The sequence below is a fragment of the Diorhabda sublineata genome, chromosome 4, assembly GCF_026230105.1.
Source record: "Diorhabda sublineata isolate icDioSubl1.1 chromosome 4, icDioSubl1.1, whole genome shotgun sequence".
Taxonomy (NCBI): Eukaryota; Metazoa; Arthropoda; class Insecta; order Coleoptera; family Chrysomelidae; genus Diorhabda; species Diorhabda sublineata.
The window spans coordinates 24,221,051-24,235,459 of NC_079477.1; the positions used below are offsets into that span (position 1 = coordinate 24,221,051).

The window sequence follows — 14,409 nt, forward strand, 5'->3', positions numbered from 1 at the left end:
TTTGAAGCGTCCAATCCTTCTACTCCTTTCCTATAGATATTTGTTGCTGTTTCGTCATTCATCCAGATATCCCAGCCACTGTTTTGGTTTTTCTGCAACTTAATTAATTCCTCAAATATCTCAGTATTTTATTGGTCCATATATTTTTCCGATATTAAGTACTGGATGAGTAAAATAACTTTGAGAACGCGTAAAATTCATTTTCAAAATTTTCAGTCTAAAATTAGAAGACGTATTTGAAAATAGGAAATTAAAAAGGAGAAATTTTTGAAAATTTACCCAATTAAGTGGCATTTTATATACTATAATTGAATTCTTTAACAAATTCTACGCATTTTTCATTACACAAGCTTTATTCTATCTTTTCAAATAAGGTGTGGGGGAGTGGAAACCTTGTTCTGAAAAAAAATCCTTGTAAGTCCGGTTCTGTTTAGCCGAACTTGATCGAAATGCGGTTTTCGCTATTATAATATTAATTTAGTTCACTTTTAAAATATTTGCTTAAATTTTTATACTTCCATTTAACATTTACAAGAGAAATCACAATTTCTAAAATATACAAAACAATGCCCTCTAGTTTTCACGTTGCTAATTAAATTGCTTAGCACTTATATATTTTGTATTGATGAATTAGAGCTCTACATCAAGTTTATAAAAATCGAATAAGCAGAACCGTACTTGAACCGTTTTTCATAACAAAATTTCCAACTCTCCCCCATTTCTTATTTGAAGAGATTGACTAAAACTTGTAGAATGGAAAATGCGTAGAATTCAATTATCTTATAGAAAATGCTACGTAATTAATTAAATTTTCAAAAATTTTGCTTTTTTTATGTTTTTTTTAAAATATGCCCTCCGAATATGAACCTGAGATCCAGAGTTATGGCCGAGGGCTGTTCTTAATTGCCCATCCGGTACATTCGGTACAGTTCCTTACAGTTCTATCTCTACATCTTCGACTAGGACGTCATAGAAATACCTCGCTGTCTATATGGTTACAAACGACATCCCTTAGTAAAATTTTTATCCGGGTTACTGTAAGGGTAATTGCGCCCCGAAGACCTTCCGAGAAATAAGGTACTAAGTTCCCAGGGTTCCCAGGATAATCGATATTGATTTCTGGTTAACCATATCCTTACCCGGAGCTTACGTATATTATATATTACCAACTTATTAATCATATCAAATTGATATAACTACTATGGATTTTTGATATTACATCACCAAAAATATTTTTGCAAATTACATTCCCGACATGCTAGTATTCGATTTACCTTTGAAAAGTTTTAATTATATTGTAAACATGAATTCAGAGTCCGTTATTCTAAATGTGTCCGAAATGTTAAGTGAAGAAGGAAAAGTATATTGTAAATGGTTTTAAATTAGGTTTCAAATAATTTCAAGTCGTAAACAACGATGGACATGTACAAAAACAACGTTTATTAAAAAAAAAAAATTAAATAATTGTGGACGCCCTTATAGAACACAATCCTAACCTAACTTAATCAATCAAGACGCTACAGAACAATCCAGAATCATAATCTGCGCAACACCAATATGGCTGCTGAACCACAAACAACGTATTTCCGCTATTGTGACCACAGAGCTTTGCTACGGTTCAATAAACTTAAAATAATTTCAAAAACTGCTTAGTTTTTCGAACTTATATGATTTCTAGGTTTCGTTTCATCATACTTTACAGCTTCCCTAGACAGGATGGGTTTTATTAATGTACTGATACGCGCTAATTTAGTAAAAGCATCAGAAATATCTTCTGATGATGAATCTATATGCAGTTCTTGAGTACATTTACATGGAAATTCTTTTGGAACATTTGAAATTAAATTCTGCCGAATAATAGTTGAAACTACGAACAGAAGTTAGGTTAGGTTAGGTATGGTTTATAGCCCGTGTTTAAACTGGAATCCCAATCAGGGTTTAATGTATCCTCCAGATGTGAGGGCTTCCCTGATAAAAGAAGCAGAGGCTGGACTACTGTATCAAGCATATATTTTGGAAAATAATTTAGGCTGCTGTGAAACGAAGGACTTTGAAAAAAACTGACAGCATCTCTTTTAGATCTAAATTCAAACTCCGCGCAAAATCATCGTAAACAACTTTTCGATTAAAATGAGATCAACCACATCGGTTAAACAGATGTTTGTGACAGATTGTTGAAGTTTATTGAAACTTGTAACATTCCATTTTATATATTTTAAATAAAATATAAAAATTTTGTTGCATGCTGAGCGCTGTTAATCGTCTGGTTTTATGAAGATCTTAAAAAATCTAACAGCGATCATTTAAATCCTTTTGGAAATAACTAGTTTGTCCTTGCGAATTTTTTTATATTAATCGGAACATAGATTGGTATGTAAATTGGTTTTGCAAACACAATTTTACGTAGAAATCCCTATGACATTTTACGAAATACCAAATATAATAAGTAAACATATATTTAAGTGAATTTTATTAATATAAAATATACCTACACTAAGAAATAAGTAAATGAATAAAATATAAACTATTTATAATAAAAAAAAACAAGGCAATAGCTATATATGATCAAAGGTTAATTATTTTTTAATAGATGCGTGGAAATTTCCAAATACAAACATTGAGAGAAAAATCTTTGTTGTACACAAAAGATTTTTACGCTCCATCTAATTCCAAGGTCTTTATCTCAATTTTATTATAAAATATTTTGTTTTCTTTCTTTATAAAATTAAATACTGGAAATATAAGAATCACATTGAGAATTGGCAACATCGGTGAAAGTTTATACTATACACAAACGTCTCGTGACTGCTGGGTCAACCCAACGGTATTTTTTTCACATTACTTCGTTGTTGAATTCGAATTTTGACGTATTCAAAACCAAATAAATACAACAAGTGATAAAGTGCGCTGAATACGAGTCATCTGCTATTTCCAGATTTTACCATCGTTACCCAAGAGACTGGTAACTTTCATGGTTCCAGCACATCGCTGTTCAAGTCCTTCAAGAGCTCAAGAAACCCGACGTGTGGATGGACAGTCAGAACAAGACTTAAGGCAGCTAACCTAGAGTCAAAAAGCCCAGCTGCTGGTCCAAAATTAACTCCAGCCCGTCTACGAAGTGCCAAAGAACACGTTAATTGGACTGATGAACAATGGGTCCGTTCTCATTTCAGACGGATGCAGAGTGTAGCTGGATGCTAGAAATCGAAGAGGTTGAGTCTACAGAAGACCTGGAGAAGGATTCGCTTAAAATCCCGAACTTAAATACTATCGAGAATGTATGGAATGAACTTAAGAGGAAAGTTTGAGCTAGAAATCCTGATATAGCCACGAAATCGGATCTCAAAACGGCGCTTAATAAAATATAAGATAGCATCGAACAAGTAAAAAACTTATGAGATTTGAAAAAACGATTATTTTGACGTATTTGAGCTTGTATTTTCTTTACTGTTGTTTGTTTAAGATTTCTTTTCGTTTCTTCTTCACCAAAAAAATAATGGAGGCTGTAGATTTTTCGCTATAGATTTTTCCGCGAGCGTGCGACTTAGTTTTCAATTGAAATGAAAATTGTACAAAAAGTTTTTAAGACCCATTCCTCTCAGAAATCGACAAAAATAATTGTAGGAGTCAATAAAGTGTTAGACAAGTTTCAACAAGCTTTAAACAAAGGTCAACTTGCCGTTTCAATCTATTGTATTATACTAGAGTTCGAACGAGTCAAAATGTTTTGAAAAATGTCTCAAATTGAGTTTCGCGAAGTTATAAAATCTTTAAATAGAGAAGGATCTACATCAACACAAGTCAAAACAGGAGAAGGAGCAATTAGAAATGGGATTTAGCTGTTTCACTGGGAGTGACTACTTCAGAAAACTTTGAATTAGTGGCGGAAATTGTAGCACCAGCATTTCCAAAACGAGTGTTCTAAGGATAAAAATTGGTGCAGGGAATTCTATGAGATGCAAAAGTGCAAGGGTTGATTTATATCCAAAAAGGAATCCATGACGTAGCATCAGAAAGGAGAACCCGCGCTAAACAAGGCAATGGTCACGAAGGGTATCAAAAAATTGATGACGAACGCGGCATATTACTATGACTTACTAAGACAGTTGCTTCAAACAATAATTATCGAAAAAAGACGCAGTAAAATCAGCCGGGGTGTTACAATCAACACTACATCGCTTTCTAAGGCTACTGTATGTGGTTTCAAGGTATTGATCACACACCATATAGTCCTGATTTGACCCTTTCCGACTATTTTTTTGTTCTCAAAGCTGATTGCCTAGTTAAGGGGTAAAATATTTAACATCAACGGGCATTGTAGGAAATTTCGACTTTAAAGATGCTTCATATTTTTCTAGTGGCAAAGTAACTTCATGTAGATGTTTTGAAAAGTGCGTGAAAATAGAGGAAGTATATATTGACAAATAAGCACAGTTTTTAATTATTTATGACCTTTCTAAGTTAGTCAGAAATCAAAATCCTTAAGTGAAATAAGGGCATTCGGAAATGATTTAGTTTCAATATTTATGTTCAAGTGATAATTTATTTATTAGTTTTTAATACTTTTCCTACCTAGGTAGTTAATTGTATATTATAATTGATGATTTATTATGAAATAATGTAATAAAATGAATAATTTACCTTATAAGTTGCGAGAAACTAACCACTGTCACAACAAACCACAAAACTTCATCCACTTGTCGAATGTTTACCTTGTATATCGCGAAAATGAAAGTAAATCCGCGACTGCTTTGACTAGTTTTCTATTTATCCTTCCAAACGTAAAATCAAGCGAATGCAACGACCAAATAGCGTACCGCGAAGAACCACCAGCTTTAAATTATAAAAGCAAAGTTGCATTTATTAAGTCCCCACCTTCGTTTCTTTTTTTTTTCGATGATTGTTTGACTTAACCTAAGCCACACGTGGTTTGTTGAATGGATTTTTTGTTTTATTAAAATTATGAATAATTGCATATTCATTTTGATTATAAAAAAAATCAATTTGAAATAAATAAAAACAAAAATACAAACAAAATATGAAATAAACGAGAAATAAACAAACCAAATAAGTTACATGGTAATTTAGAGTGAGTAATAATCATTATATACTTATACACTTATTTATATTTATCCTCAACTATCCATGAATTCATTGAAAAATGGAAAATTCGTTACTGATAAACGTTTTTATTAATGATAACGTTAAATAGATAATTTTCTAAAGCCCTAACCGCCAATTTTAATGTATCCGTGCAAGAAATCTCTTTTAAATCTGACCAGAGGACCCGTGCTGCTCCGCAGAAATGACTATTTGAATAATTATAGCTTCTTCATAAAAATAATCGATACCTATGTCGTCAAATGTAAAGTATCGGGACATAGTCAAAAAAATCAGTTGGATTTCCCCGCATAACTCTCGTCAAACTCACCCATTTCACTCATATGATGAAGTATTTGAGAGACACAAAGCTTTCATTGAAAATCGTAGTCTTAGAAAACTAGCCTCATCAAAAAGTCGAAACAATGGTACTCTAAAGTCGTGGCGTTGATATCCTAGAGTTTGACACAAAAAAAATGCTTAACAATGTAATTGGGAACCGTACATTCAATAAACGAATTATTACTGGTGACGAAACGTGACGAAACGTCTAAGCTCATCGTTTTTTTCGTTTACCCCGGTGTGTTTTATCATGAATTTGTTGCAGAGGGTCGAACAAACACTAAGAAGTACTACTTGATAGTTTTGAGGCTTCTATATTGAGCAATTCGTCTTAAACGACTAGATTTTTGAGCAGGCGATTCATAGATTTTTCACCACGTAATATTCTATCGTGACTGAAAAATGCTAGTAGCAGACAAATTTCTTGATTGATTTATATCATTCCATGAAAATGACATCATAATTCGATCATAGACATAATAATACTAGACTGCGCGATTTATATACTTTCTATTATTGAAAACTCGTGCTAACAACATCTAGTCTAGTCTAGAAGATATTTTTGTTCCACTGTGAGGTAATTGATGAAGTAATTTGAGGAAATAGAGATAAAGAACGATGGAAGAGGTACGATATATGTAACTTTCTTTGTTTCTCGTTTGGAAAACGAATTTTATCGAATACGCAGTCTAGTTTTAGCGAATGGCAATGAAAAAAATCTGATAATCTCGCTAAATCGGGAACAGTTTTTCATGGTACCCGAACCCTTCTGTGGTATCAGCTCAAAACAACTAAAAATTCACTAGAAAATAAAGTAAATTGGAGCAAAACCAATTATTGGAACAACCTATAGGTGCTGAGCCAGACAAAGAACCTTCTGGGAAATTATAATCAGAGTAGATCTGCAGAATGCATCAACAAACACATGAAGACGCTAGATCTAGTAAATAATGCGTAAAAGGGAGCGAAACCAATTATTGGAACTACCTACAGGTGCTGAGCTAGACAAAGAACCTTCTGGGAAATTATAACCAGAGTAGATCTGCAAAATGCATCAACAAACACATGAAGACGCTAGATCTAGTAAATAATGCGTCAAAGGGAGCGAAACCAATTATTGGAACTACCTACAGGTGCTGAGCTAGACAAAGACTCTTCTGGGAAATTATAACCAGAGTAGATCTGCAAAATGCATCAACAAACACATGAAGACGCTAGATCTAGTAAATAATGCGTAAAAGGGAGCGAAACCAATTATTGGAACTACCTACAGGTGCTGAGCTAGACAAAGAACCTTCTGGGAAATTATAACCAGAGTAGATCTGCAAAATGCATCAACAAACACATGAAGACGCGAGATCTAGTAAATAATGCGTAAAAGGGAGCGAAACCAATTATTGGAACAACCTACAGGTGCTGAGCTAGACAAAGACTCTACTGGGAAATTATAACCAGAGTAAATCTGCAGAATGCATCAACAAACACATGAAGACGCGAGATCTAGTAAATAATGCGTAAAAAAGAGCAAAACCAATTATTGGAACTACCTACAGGTGCTGAGCTAGACAAAGACTCTTCTGGGAAATTATAACCAGAGTAGATCTGCAGAATGCATCAACAAACACATGAAGACGCGAGATCTAGTAAATAATGCGTAAAAAAGAGCAAAACCAATTATTGGAACTACCTACAGGTGCTGAGCTAGACAAAGACTCTTCTGGGAAATTATAACCAGAGTAGATCTGCAGAATGCATCAACAAACACATGAAGACGCGAGATCTAGTAAATAATGCGTAAAAAAGAGCAAAACCAATTATTGGAACTACCTACAGGTGCTGAGCTAGACAAAGAACCTTCTGGGAAATTATAACCAGAGTAGATCTGCAAAATGCATCAACAAACACATGAAGACGCGAGATCTAGTAAATAATGCGTCAAAGGGAGCGAAACCAATTATTGGAACTACCTACAGGTGCTGAGCTAGACAAAGAACCTTCTGGGAAATTATAACCAGAGTAGATCTGCAAAATGCATCAACAAACACATGAAGACGCTAGATCTAGTAAATAATGCGTCAAAGGGAGCGAAACCAATTATTGGAACTACCTACAGGTGCTGAGCTAGACAAAGACTCTTCTGGGAAATTATAACCAGAGTAGATCTGCAAAATGCATCAACAAACACATGAAGACGCTAGATCTAGTAAATAATGCGTAAAAGGGAGCGAAACCAATTATTGGAACTACCTACAGGTGCTGAGCTAGACAAAGAACCTTCTGGGAAATTATAACCAGAGTAGATCTGCAAAATGCATCAACAAACACATGAAGACGCGAGATCTAGTAAATAATGCGTAAAAGGGAGCGAAACCAATTATTGGAACAACCTACAGGTGCTGAGCTAGACAAAGACTCTACTGGGAAATTATAACCAGAGTAAATCTGCAGAATGCATCAACAAACACATGAAGACGCGAGATCTAGTAAATAATGCGTAAAAAAGAGCAAAACCAATTATTGGAACTACCTACAGGTGCTGAGCTAGACAAAGACTCTTCTCGGAAATTATAACCAGAGTAGATCTGCAAAATGCATGAACAAACACATGAAGACGCTAGATCTAGTAAATAATGCGTAAAAAAGAGCAAAACCAATTATTGGAACTACCTACAGGTGCTGAGCTAGACAAAGACTCTTCTGGGAAATTATAACCAGAGTAGATCTGCAAAATGCATGAACAAACACATGAAGACGCTAGATCTAGTAAATAATGCGTAAAAAAGAGCAAAACCAATTATTGGAACTACCTACAGGTGCTGAGCTAGACAAAGACTCTACTGGGAAATTATAACCAGAGTAAATCTGCAGAATGCATCAACAAACACATGAAGACGCGAGATCTAGTAAATAATGCGTAAAAAAGAGCAAAACCAATTATTGGAACTACCTACAGGTGCTGAGCTAGACAAAGACTCTTCTGGGAAATTATAACCAGAGTAGATCTGCAGAATGCATCAACAAACACATGAAGACGCGAGATCTAGTAAATAATGCGTAAAAAAGAGCAAAACCAATTATTGGAACTACCTACAGGTGCTGAGCTAGACAAAGACTCTTCTCGGAAATTATAACCAGAGTAGATCTGCAAAATGCATGAACAAACACATGAAGACGCTAGATCTAGTAAATAATGCGTAAAAAAGAGCAAAACCAATTATTGGAACTACCTACAGGTGCTGAGCTAGACAAAGACTCTTCTGGGAAATTATAACCAGAGTAGATCTGCAAAATGCATGAACAAACACATGAAGACGCTAGATCTAGTAAATAATGCGTAAAAAAGAGCAAAACCAATTATTGGAACTACCTACAGGTGCTGAGCTAGACAAAGACTCTACTGGGAAATTATAACCAGAGTAAATCTGCAGAATGCATCAACAAACACATGAAGACGCGAGATCTAGTAAATAATGCGTAAAAAAGAGCAAAACCAATTATTGGAACTACCTACAGGTGCTGAGCTAGACAAAGACTCTTCTGGGAAATTATAACCAGAGTAGATCTGCAGAATGCATCAACAAACACATGAAGACGCGAGATCTAGTAAATAATGCGTAAAAAAGAGCAAAACCAATTATTGGAACTACCTACAGGTGCTGAGCTAGACAAAGACTCTTCTCGGAAATTATAACCAGAGTAGATCTGCAAAATGCATGAACAAACACATGAAGACGCTAGATCTAGTAAATAATGCGTAAAAAAGAGCAAAACCAATTATTGGAACTACCTACAGGTGCTGAGCTAGACAAAGACTCTTCTGGGAAATTATAACCAGAGTAGATCTGCAAAATGCATGAACAAACACATGAAGACGCTAGATCTAGTAAATAATGCGTAAAAAAGAGCAAAACCAATTATTGGAACTACCTACAGGTGCTGAGCTAGACAAAGACTCTTCTGGGAAATTATAACCAGAGTAGATCTGCAGAATGCATCAACAAACACATGAAGACGCGAGATCTAGTAAATAATGCGTAAAAGGGAGCGAAACCAATTATTGGAACTACCTACTGGTGCTGAGCCAGACAAAGACTCTTCTGGGAAATTATAACCAGAGTAGATCTGCAGAATGCATCAACAAACACATGAAGACGCTAGATCTAGTAAATAATGCGTAAAAGGGAGCGAAACCAATTATTGGAACTACCTACTGGTGCTGAGCCAGACAAAGACTCTTCTGGGAAATTATAACCAGAGTAGATCTGCAAAATGCATCAACAAACACATGAAGACGCTAGATCTAGTAAATAATGCGTAAAAAAGAGCAAAACCAATTATTGGAACTACCTACAGGTGCTGAGCTAGACAAAGACTCTTCTGGGAAATTATAACCAGAGTAGATCTGCAAAATGCATGAACAAACACATGAAGACGCTAGATCTAGTAAATAATGCGTAAAAAAGAGCAAAACCAATTATTGGAACTACCTACAGGTGCTGAGCTAGACAAAGACTCTTCTGGGAAATTATAACCAGAGTAGATCTGCAGAATGCATCAACAAACACATGAAGACGCGAGATCTAGTAAATAATGCGTAAAAGGGAGCGAAACCAATTATTGGAACTACCTACTGGTGCTGAGCCAGACAAAGACTCTTCTGGGAAATTATAACCAGAGTAGATCTGCAAAATGCATGAACAAACACATGAAGACGCTAGATCTAGTAAATAATGCGTAAAAAAGAGCAAAACCAATTATTGGAACTACCTACAGGTGCTGAGCTAGACAAAGACTCTTCTGGGAAATTATAACCAGAGTAGATCTGCAAAATGCATGAACAAACACATGAAGACGCTAGATCTAGTAAATAATGCGTAAAAAAGAGCAAAACCAATTATTGGAACTACCTACAGGTGCTGAGCTAGACAAAGACTCTTCTGGGAAATTATAACCAGAGTAGATCTGCAGAATGCATCAACAAACACATGAAGACGCGAGATCTAGTAAATAATGCGTAAATAGGAGCGAATCCAATTATTGGAACTACCTACAGGTGCTGAGCCAGACCAAGACTCTTCTGGGAAATTATAACCAGAGTAGATCTGCAGAATGCATCAACAAACACATGAAGACGCGAGATCTAGTAAATAATGCGTAAATAGGAGCGAAACCAATTATTGGAACTACCTACTGGTGCTGAGCCAGACAAAGAACCTTCTGGGAAATTATAACCAGAGTAGATCTGCAGAATGCATCAACAAACACATGAAGACGCTAGATCTAGTAAATAATGCGTCAAAGGGAGCGAAACCAATTATTGGAACTACCTACAGGTGCTGAGCTAGACAAAGACTCTTCTGGGAAATTATAACCAGAGTAGATCTGCAGAATGCATCAACAAACACATGAAGACGCTAGATCTAGTAAATAATGCGTCAAAGGGAGCGAAACCAATTATTGGAACTACCTACAGGTGCTGAGCTAGACAAAGAACCTTCTGGGAAATTATAACCAGAGTAGATCTGCAAAATGCATCAACAAACACATGAAGACGCGAGATCTAGTAAATAATGCGTAAAAGGGAGCGAAACCAATTATTGGAACAACCTACAGGTGCTGAGCTAGACAAAGACTCTACTGGGAAATTATAACCAGAGTAAATCTGCAGAATGCATCAACAAACACATGAAGACGCGAGATCTAGTAAATAATGCGTAAATAGGAGTGAAACCAATTATTGGAACTACCTACAGGTGCTGAGCCAGACAAAGACTCTTCTGGGAAATTATAACCAGAGTAGATCTGCAAAATGCATCAACAAACACATGAAGACGCGAGATCTAGTAAATAATGCGTAAAAGGGAGCGAAACCAATTATTGGAACAACCTACAGGTGCTGAGCTAGACAAAGACTCTACTGGGAAATTATAACCAGAGTAAATCTGCAGAATGCATCAACAAACACATGAAGACGCGAGATCTAGTAAATAATGCGTAAATAGGAGTGAAACCAATTATTGGAACTACCTACAGGTGCTGAGCCAGACAAAGACTCTTCTGGGAAATTATAACCAGAGTAGATCTGCAAAATGCATGAACAAACACATGAAGACGCTAGATCTAGTAAATAATGCGTAAAAAAGAGCAAAACCAATTATTGGAACTACCTACAGGTGCTGAGCTAGACAAAGACTCTTCTGGGAAATTATAACCAGAGTAGATCTGCAGAATGCATCAACAAACACATGAAGACGCGAGATCTAGTAAATAATGCGTAAATAGGAGTGAAACCAATTATTGGAACTACCTACAGGTGCTGAGCTAGACAAAGACTCTACTGGGAAATTATAACCAGAGTAAATCTGCAGAATGCATCAACAAACACATGAAGACGCGAGATCTAGTAAATAATGCGTAAATAGGAGTGAAACCAATTATTGGAACTACCTACAGGTGCTGAGCCAGACAAAGACTCTTCTGGGAAATTATAACCAGAGTAGATCTGCAAAATGCATGAACAAACACATGAAGACGCTAGATCTAGTAAATAATGCGTAAAAAAGAGCAAAACCAATTATTGGAACTACCTACAGGTGCTGAGCTAGACAAAGACTCTTCTGGGAAATTATAACCAGAGTAGATCTGCAGAATGCATCAACAAACACATGAAGACGCGAGATCTAGTAAATAATGCGTAAAAGGGAGCGAAACCAATTATTGGAACTACCTACTGGTGCTGAGCCAGACAAAGACTCTTCTGGGAAATTATAACCAGAGTAGATCTGCAGAATGCATCAACAAACACATGAAGACGCGAGATCTAGTAAATAATGCGTAAAAGGGAGCGAAACCAATTATTGGAACTACCTACAGGTGCTGAGCTAGACAAAGACTCTACTGGGAAATTATAACCAGAGTAAATCTGCAGAATGCATCAACAAACACATGAAGACGCGAGATCTAGTAAATAATGCGTAAATAGGAGTGAAACCAATTATTGGAACTACCTACAGGTGCTGAGCCAGACAAAGACTCTTCTGGGAAATTATAACCAAATGGCAATTAAAGCCATCCCACATTCTAGACTTTTTAAAAGGGGTTGAATTGATGGAACACCTGTAAACACTGAGTTTTCAGCGAGAAAGGGAAAGGAAAGATCCTTTGGATCGCAGTGTATACAAGACCCCAAATCTATACATACATCTATGGTCATTTAGAGGGTTAAGATAAAGGTTAGTAATAAGTAAAAGTCTCACATCTTTATTTACAGTTCTAAAATTATTATTTATAGTGGTCATACTCTCTAAAACGAACTGAATACACACCAGTCAGCGCCAGTATTTGAAACGTGACATTTTATATTCTCTAGCTATTTGTGGCTATTTTTACTTCCAAATATGAACCAAATTCGGATTTCACATTCCATATTACAGACGACAGTTTTTTAAATTGGTTAAACTCATTTTAAACGTTTTTTTATTTATATAAGGATAAACTCTGGTTAACATATTATGAGTAAGTAAAGCGATGAAAATGACATCTAATGGTTGCATAAAATCATGTTTGACATTGTGAGATCCGTAAAAAAACTAACAATAAAAAATAATTCAAAAATTGATATCCATTACAAAGCTCTGTGCTAGTGTTGTTTAAGTTAGATACAAGACAACTGTAATAATAAAATTGTTGAAATACTTGGCAATTAAGATGGTTATCTGGAATACCGTCAGTATTTTTTGGTTCCCTCAGTAAAAATTGATCATGACGTACTATAAAATTAGTTTCTTTCAAATACATTACTATAAAAATGTTTTTTTTTTATCTAATTACGTTGTTTTTTTTAATTGAGTTAAATTATTTTGTTATACCAGATATTTTGTTAGTATTTTACGAGGTATCAATTGAAATTACTTTGTAATAATCTTTCTTTAAATTACTCCTTATCATCACTGAAACTGAAGTTTCGAAAATCTGTGAGTTGATTTTTCAAGTCTCACAATGAAGAAGTCAATCATTCAAGTGCTTACAAATTGTAGTACTCAAGTAAAACAAAGATTTAAAAAATATATAGTGCAATCGGATGATTTTTCTGTGCTAAAAAACGAGGGGAATGCGATAGTTGAAACTACTAAATTGGGAAAGTGAAATATACATCATCTTTAATCATATATATGTGATCTGACCCTCAATAATACCTGCTAGCGTCAAACAATGACTCAGGATAATTTTAAAAATACTCTGAATCTTTCAAAAAACTCGTTGGTTGATTTTTCAGATCTCTTAATGAAGATCTTTCAATTCCTTACTAATTGAAGCACTCAAGTAAATTATATGATGAAATACTTTGCTACCTGAGTTTGAAAAACGTGACCCAACCGTTTTTTGTTCTTAATTATGGCACTTTTTGCAATTGCGATCTTTCTAAATCGATTTTAGAAGTAGACAAAACGGAACCAGTTCAAATTTGTCATTTCTCATCTCAAAACGTTAAAGTAAATAGAAGAAATAGTAGTTAGGGGGTATTCTATTCATTTTTTTGATTATTTGTACAATTAACTATCAAAATAATATATAAACTCGTTCATAGTTGTACAAGATCGTTTTTACGTTAATCCCTATTAAATGTTTTACCACTTCTTCGGTCAAAACAGTGGTCCATCAACTTTATGGTCTGAGATAGAATGAGATTGCTTCTTCGTGATCTTTGTTTACTGTTATTAAAACAATATCATAATCAAAGATGGCTTCAATAATGGAGTATCATTGGGGTGAATTAGAAAAAGGATTATCTACAATACACTACCTTGTGGTACTTCTACATTTATTTATTTCATGTCTTAATAAGACTCTTCTAGTTTGATACTAAAAGTTCTATACGGAACTTTATAATTCTTTAAACTCTTTAAGTAGAAGTTTACTTATGTCCCTCGTAATATGTTATCGAAATAAGAATTAAAATTTGAAGAA

The 14,409-nt window shown here is 34.9% G+C and overlaps 1 protein-coding gene across 1 annotated transcript in view; it reads right to left on the minus strand.

The window, feature by feature from the left end:
• The window catches only part of LOC130443231 (elongation of very long chain fatty acids protein 7-like), a 52,143-nt gene extending 47,298 nt beyond the window's left edge, over positions 1-4,845 (minus strand). The window contains exon 1 of the mRNA XM_056777759.1: positions 4,642-4,845. The gene's annotated coding sequence lies outside the window, so the exon portion shown is untranslated. The remainder of the gene's footprint in view (positions 1-4,641) is intronic.
• Positions 4,846-14,409: the final 9,564 nt, after the last annotated feature.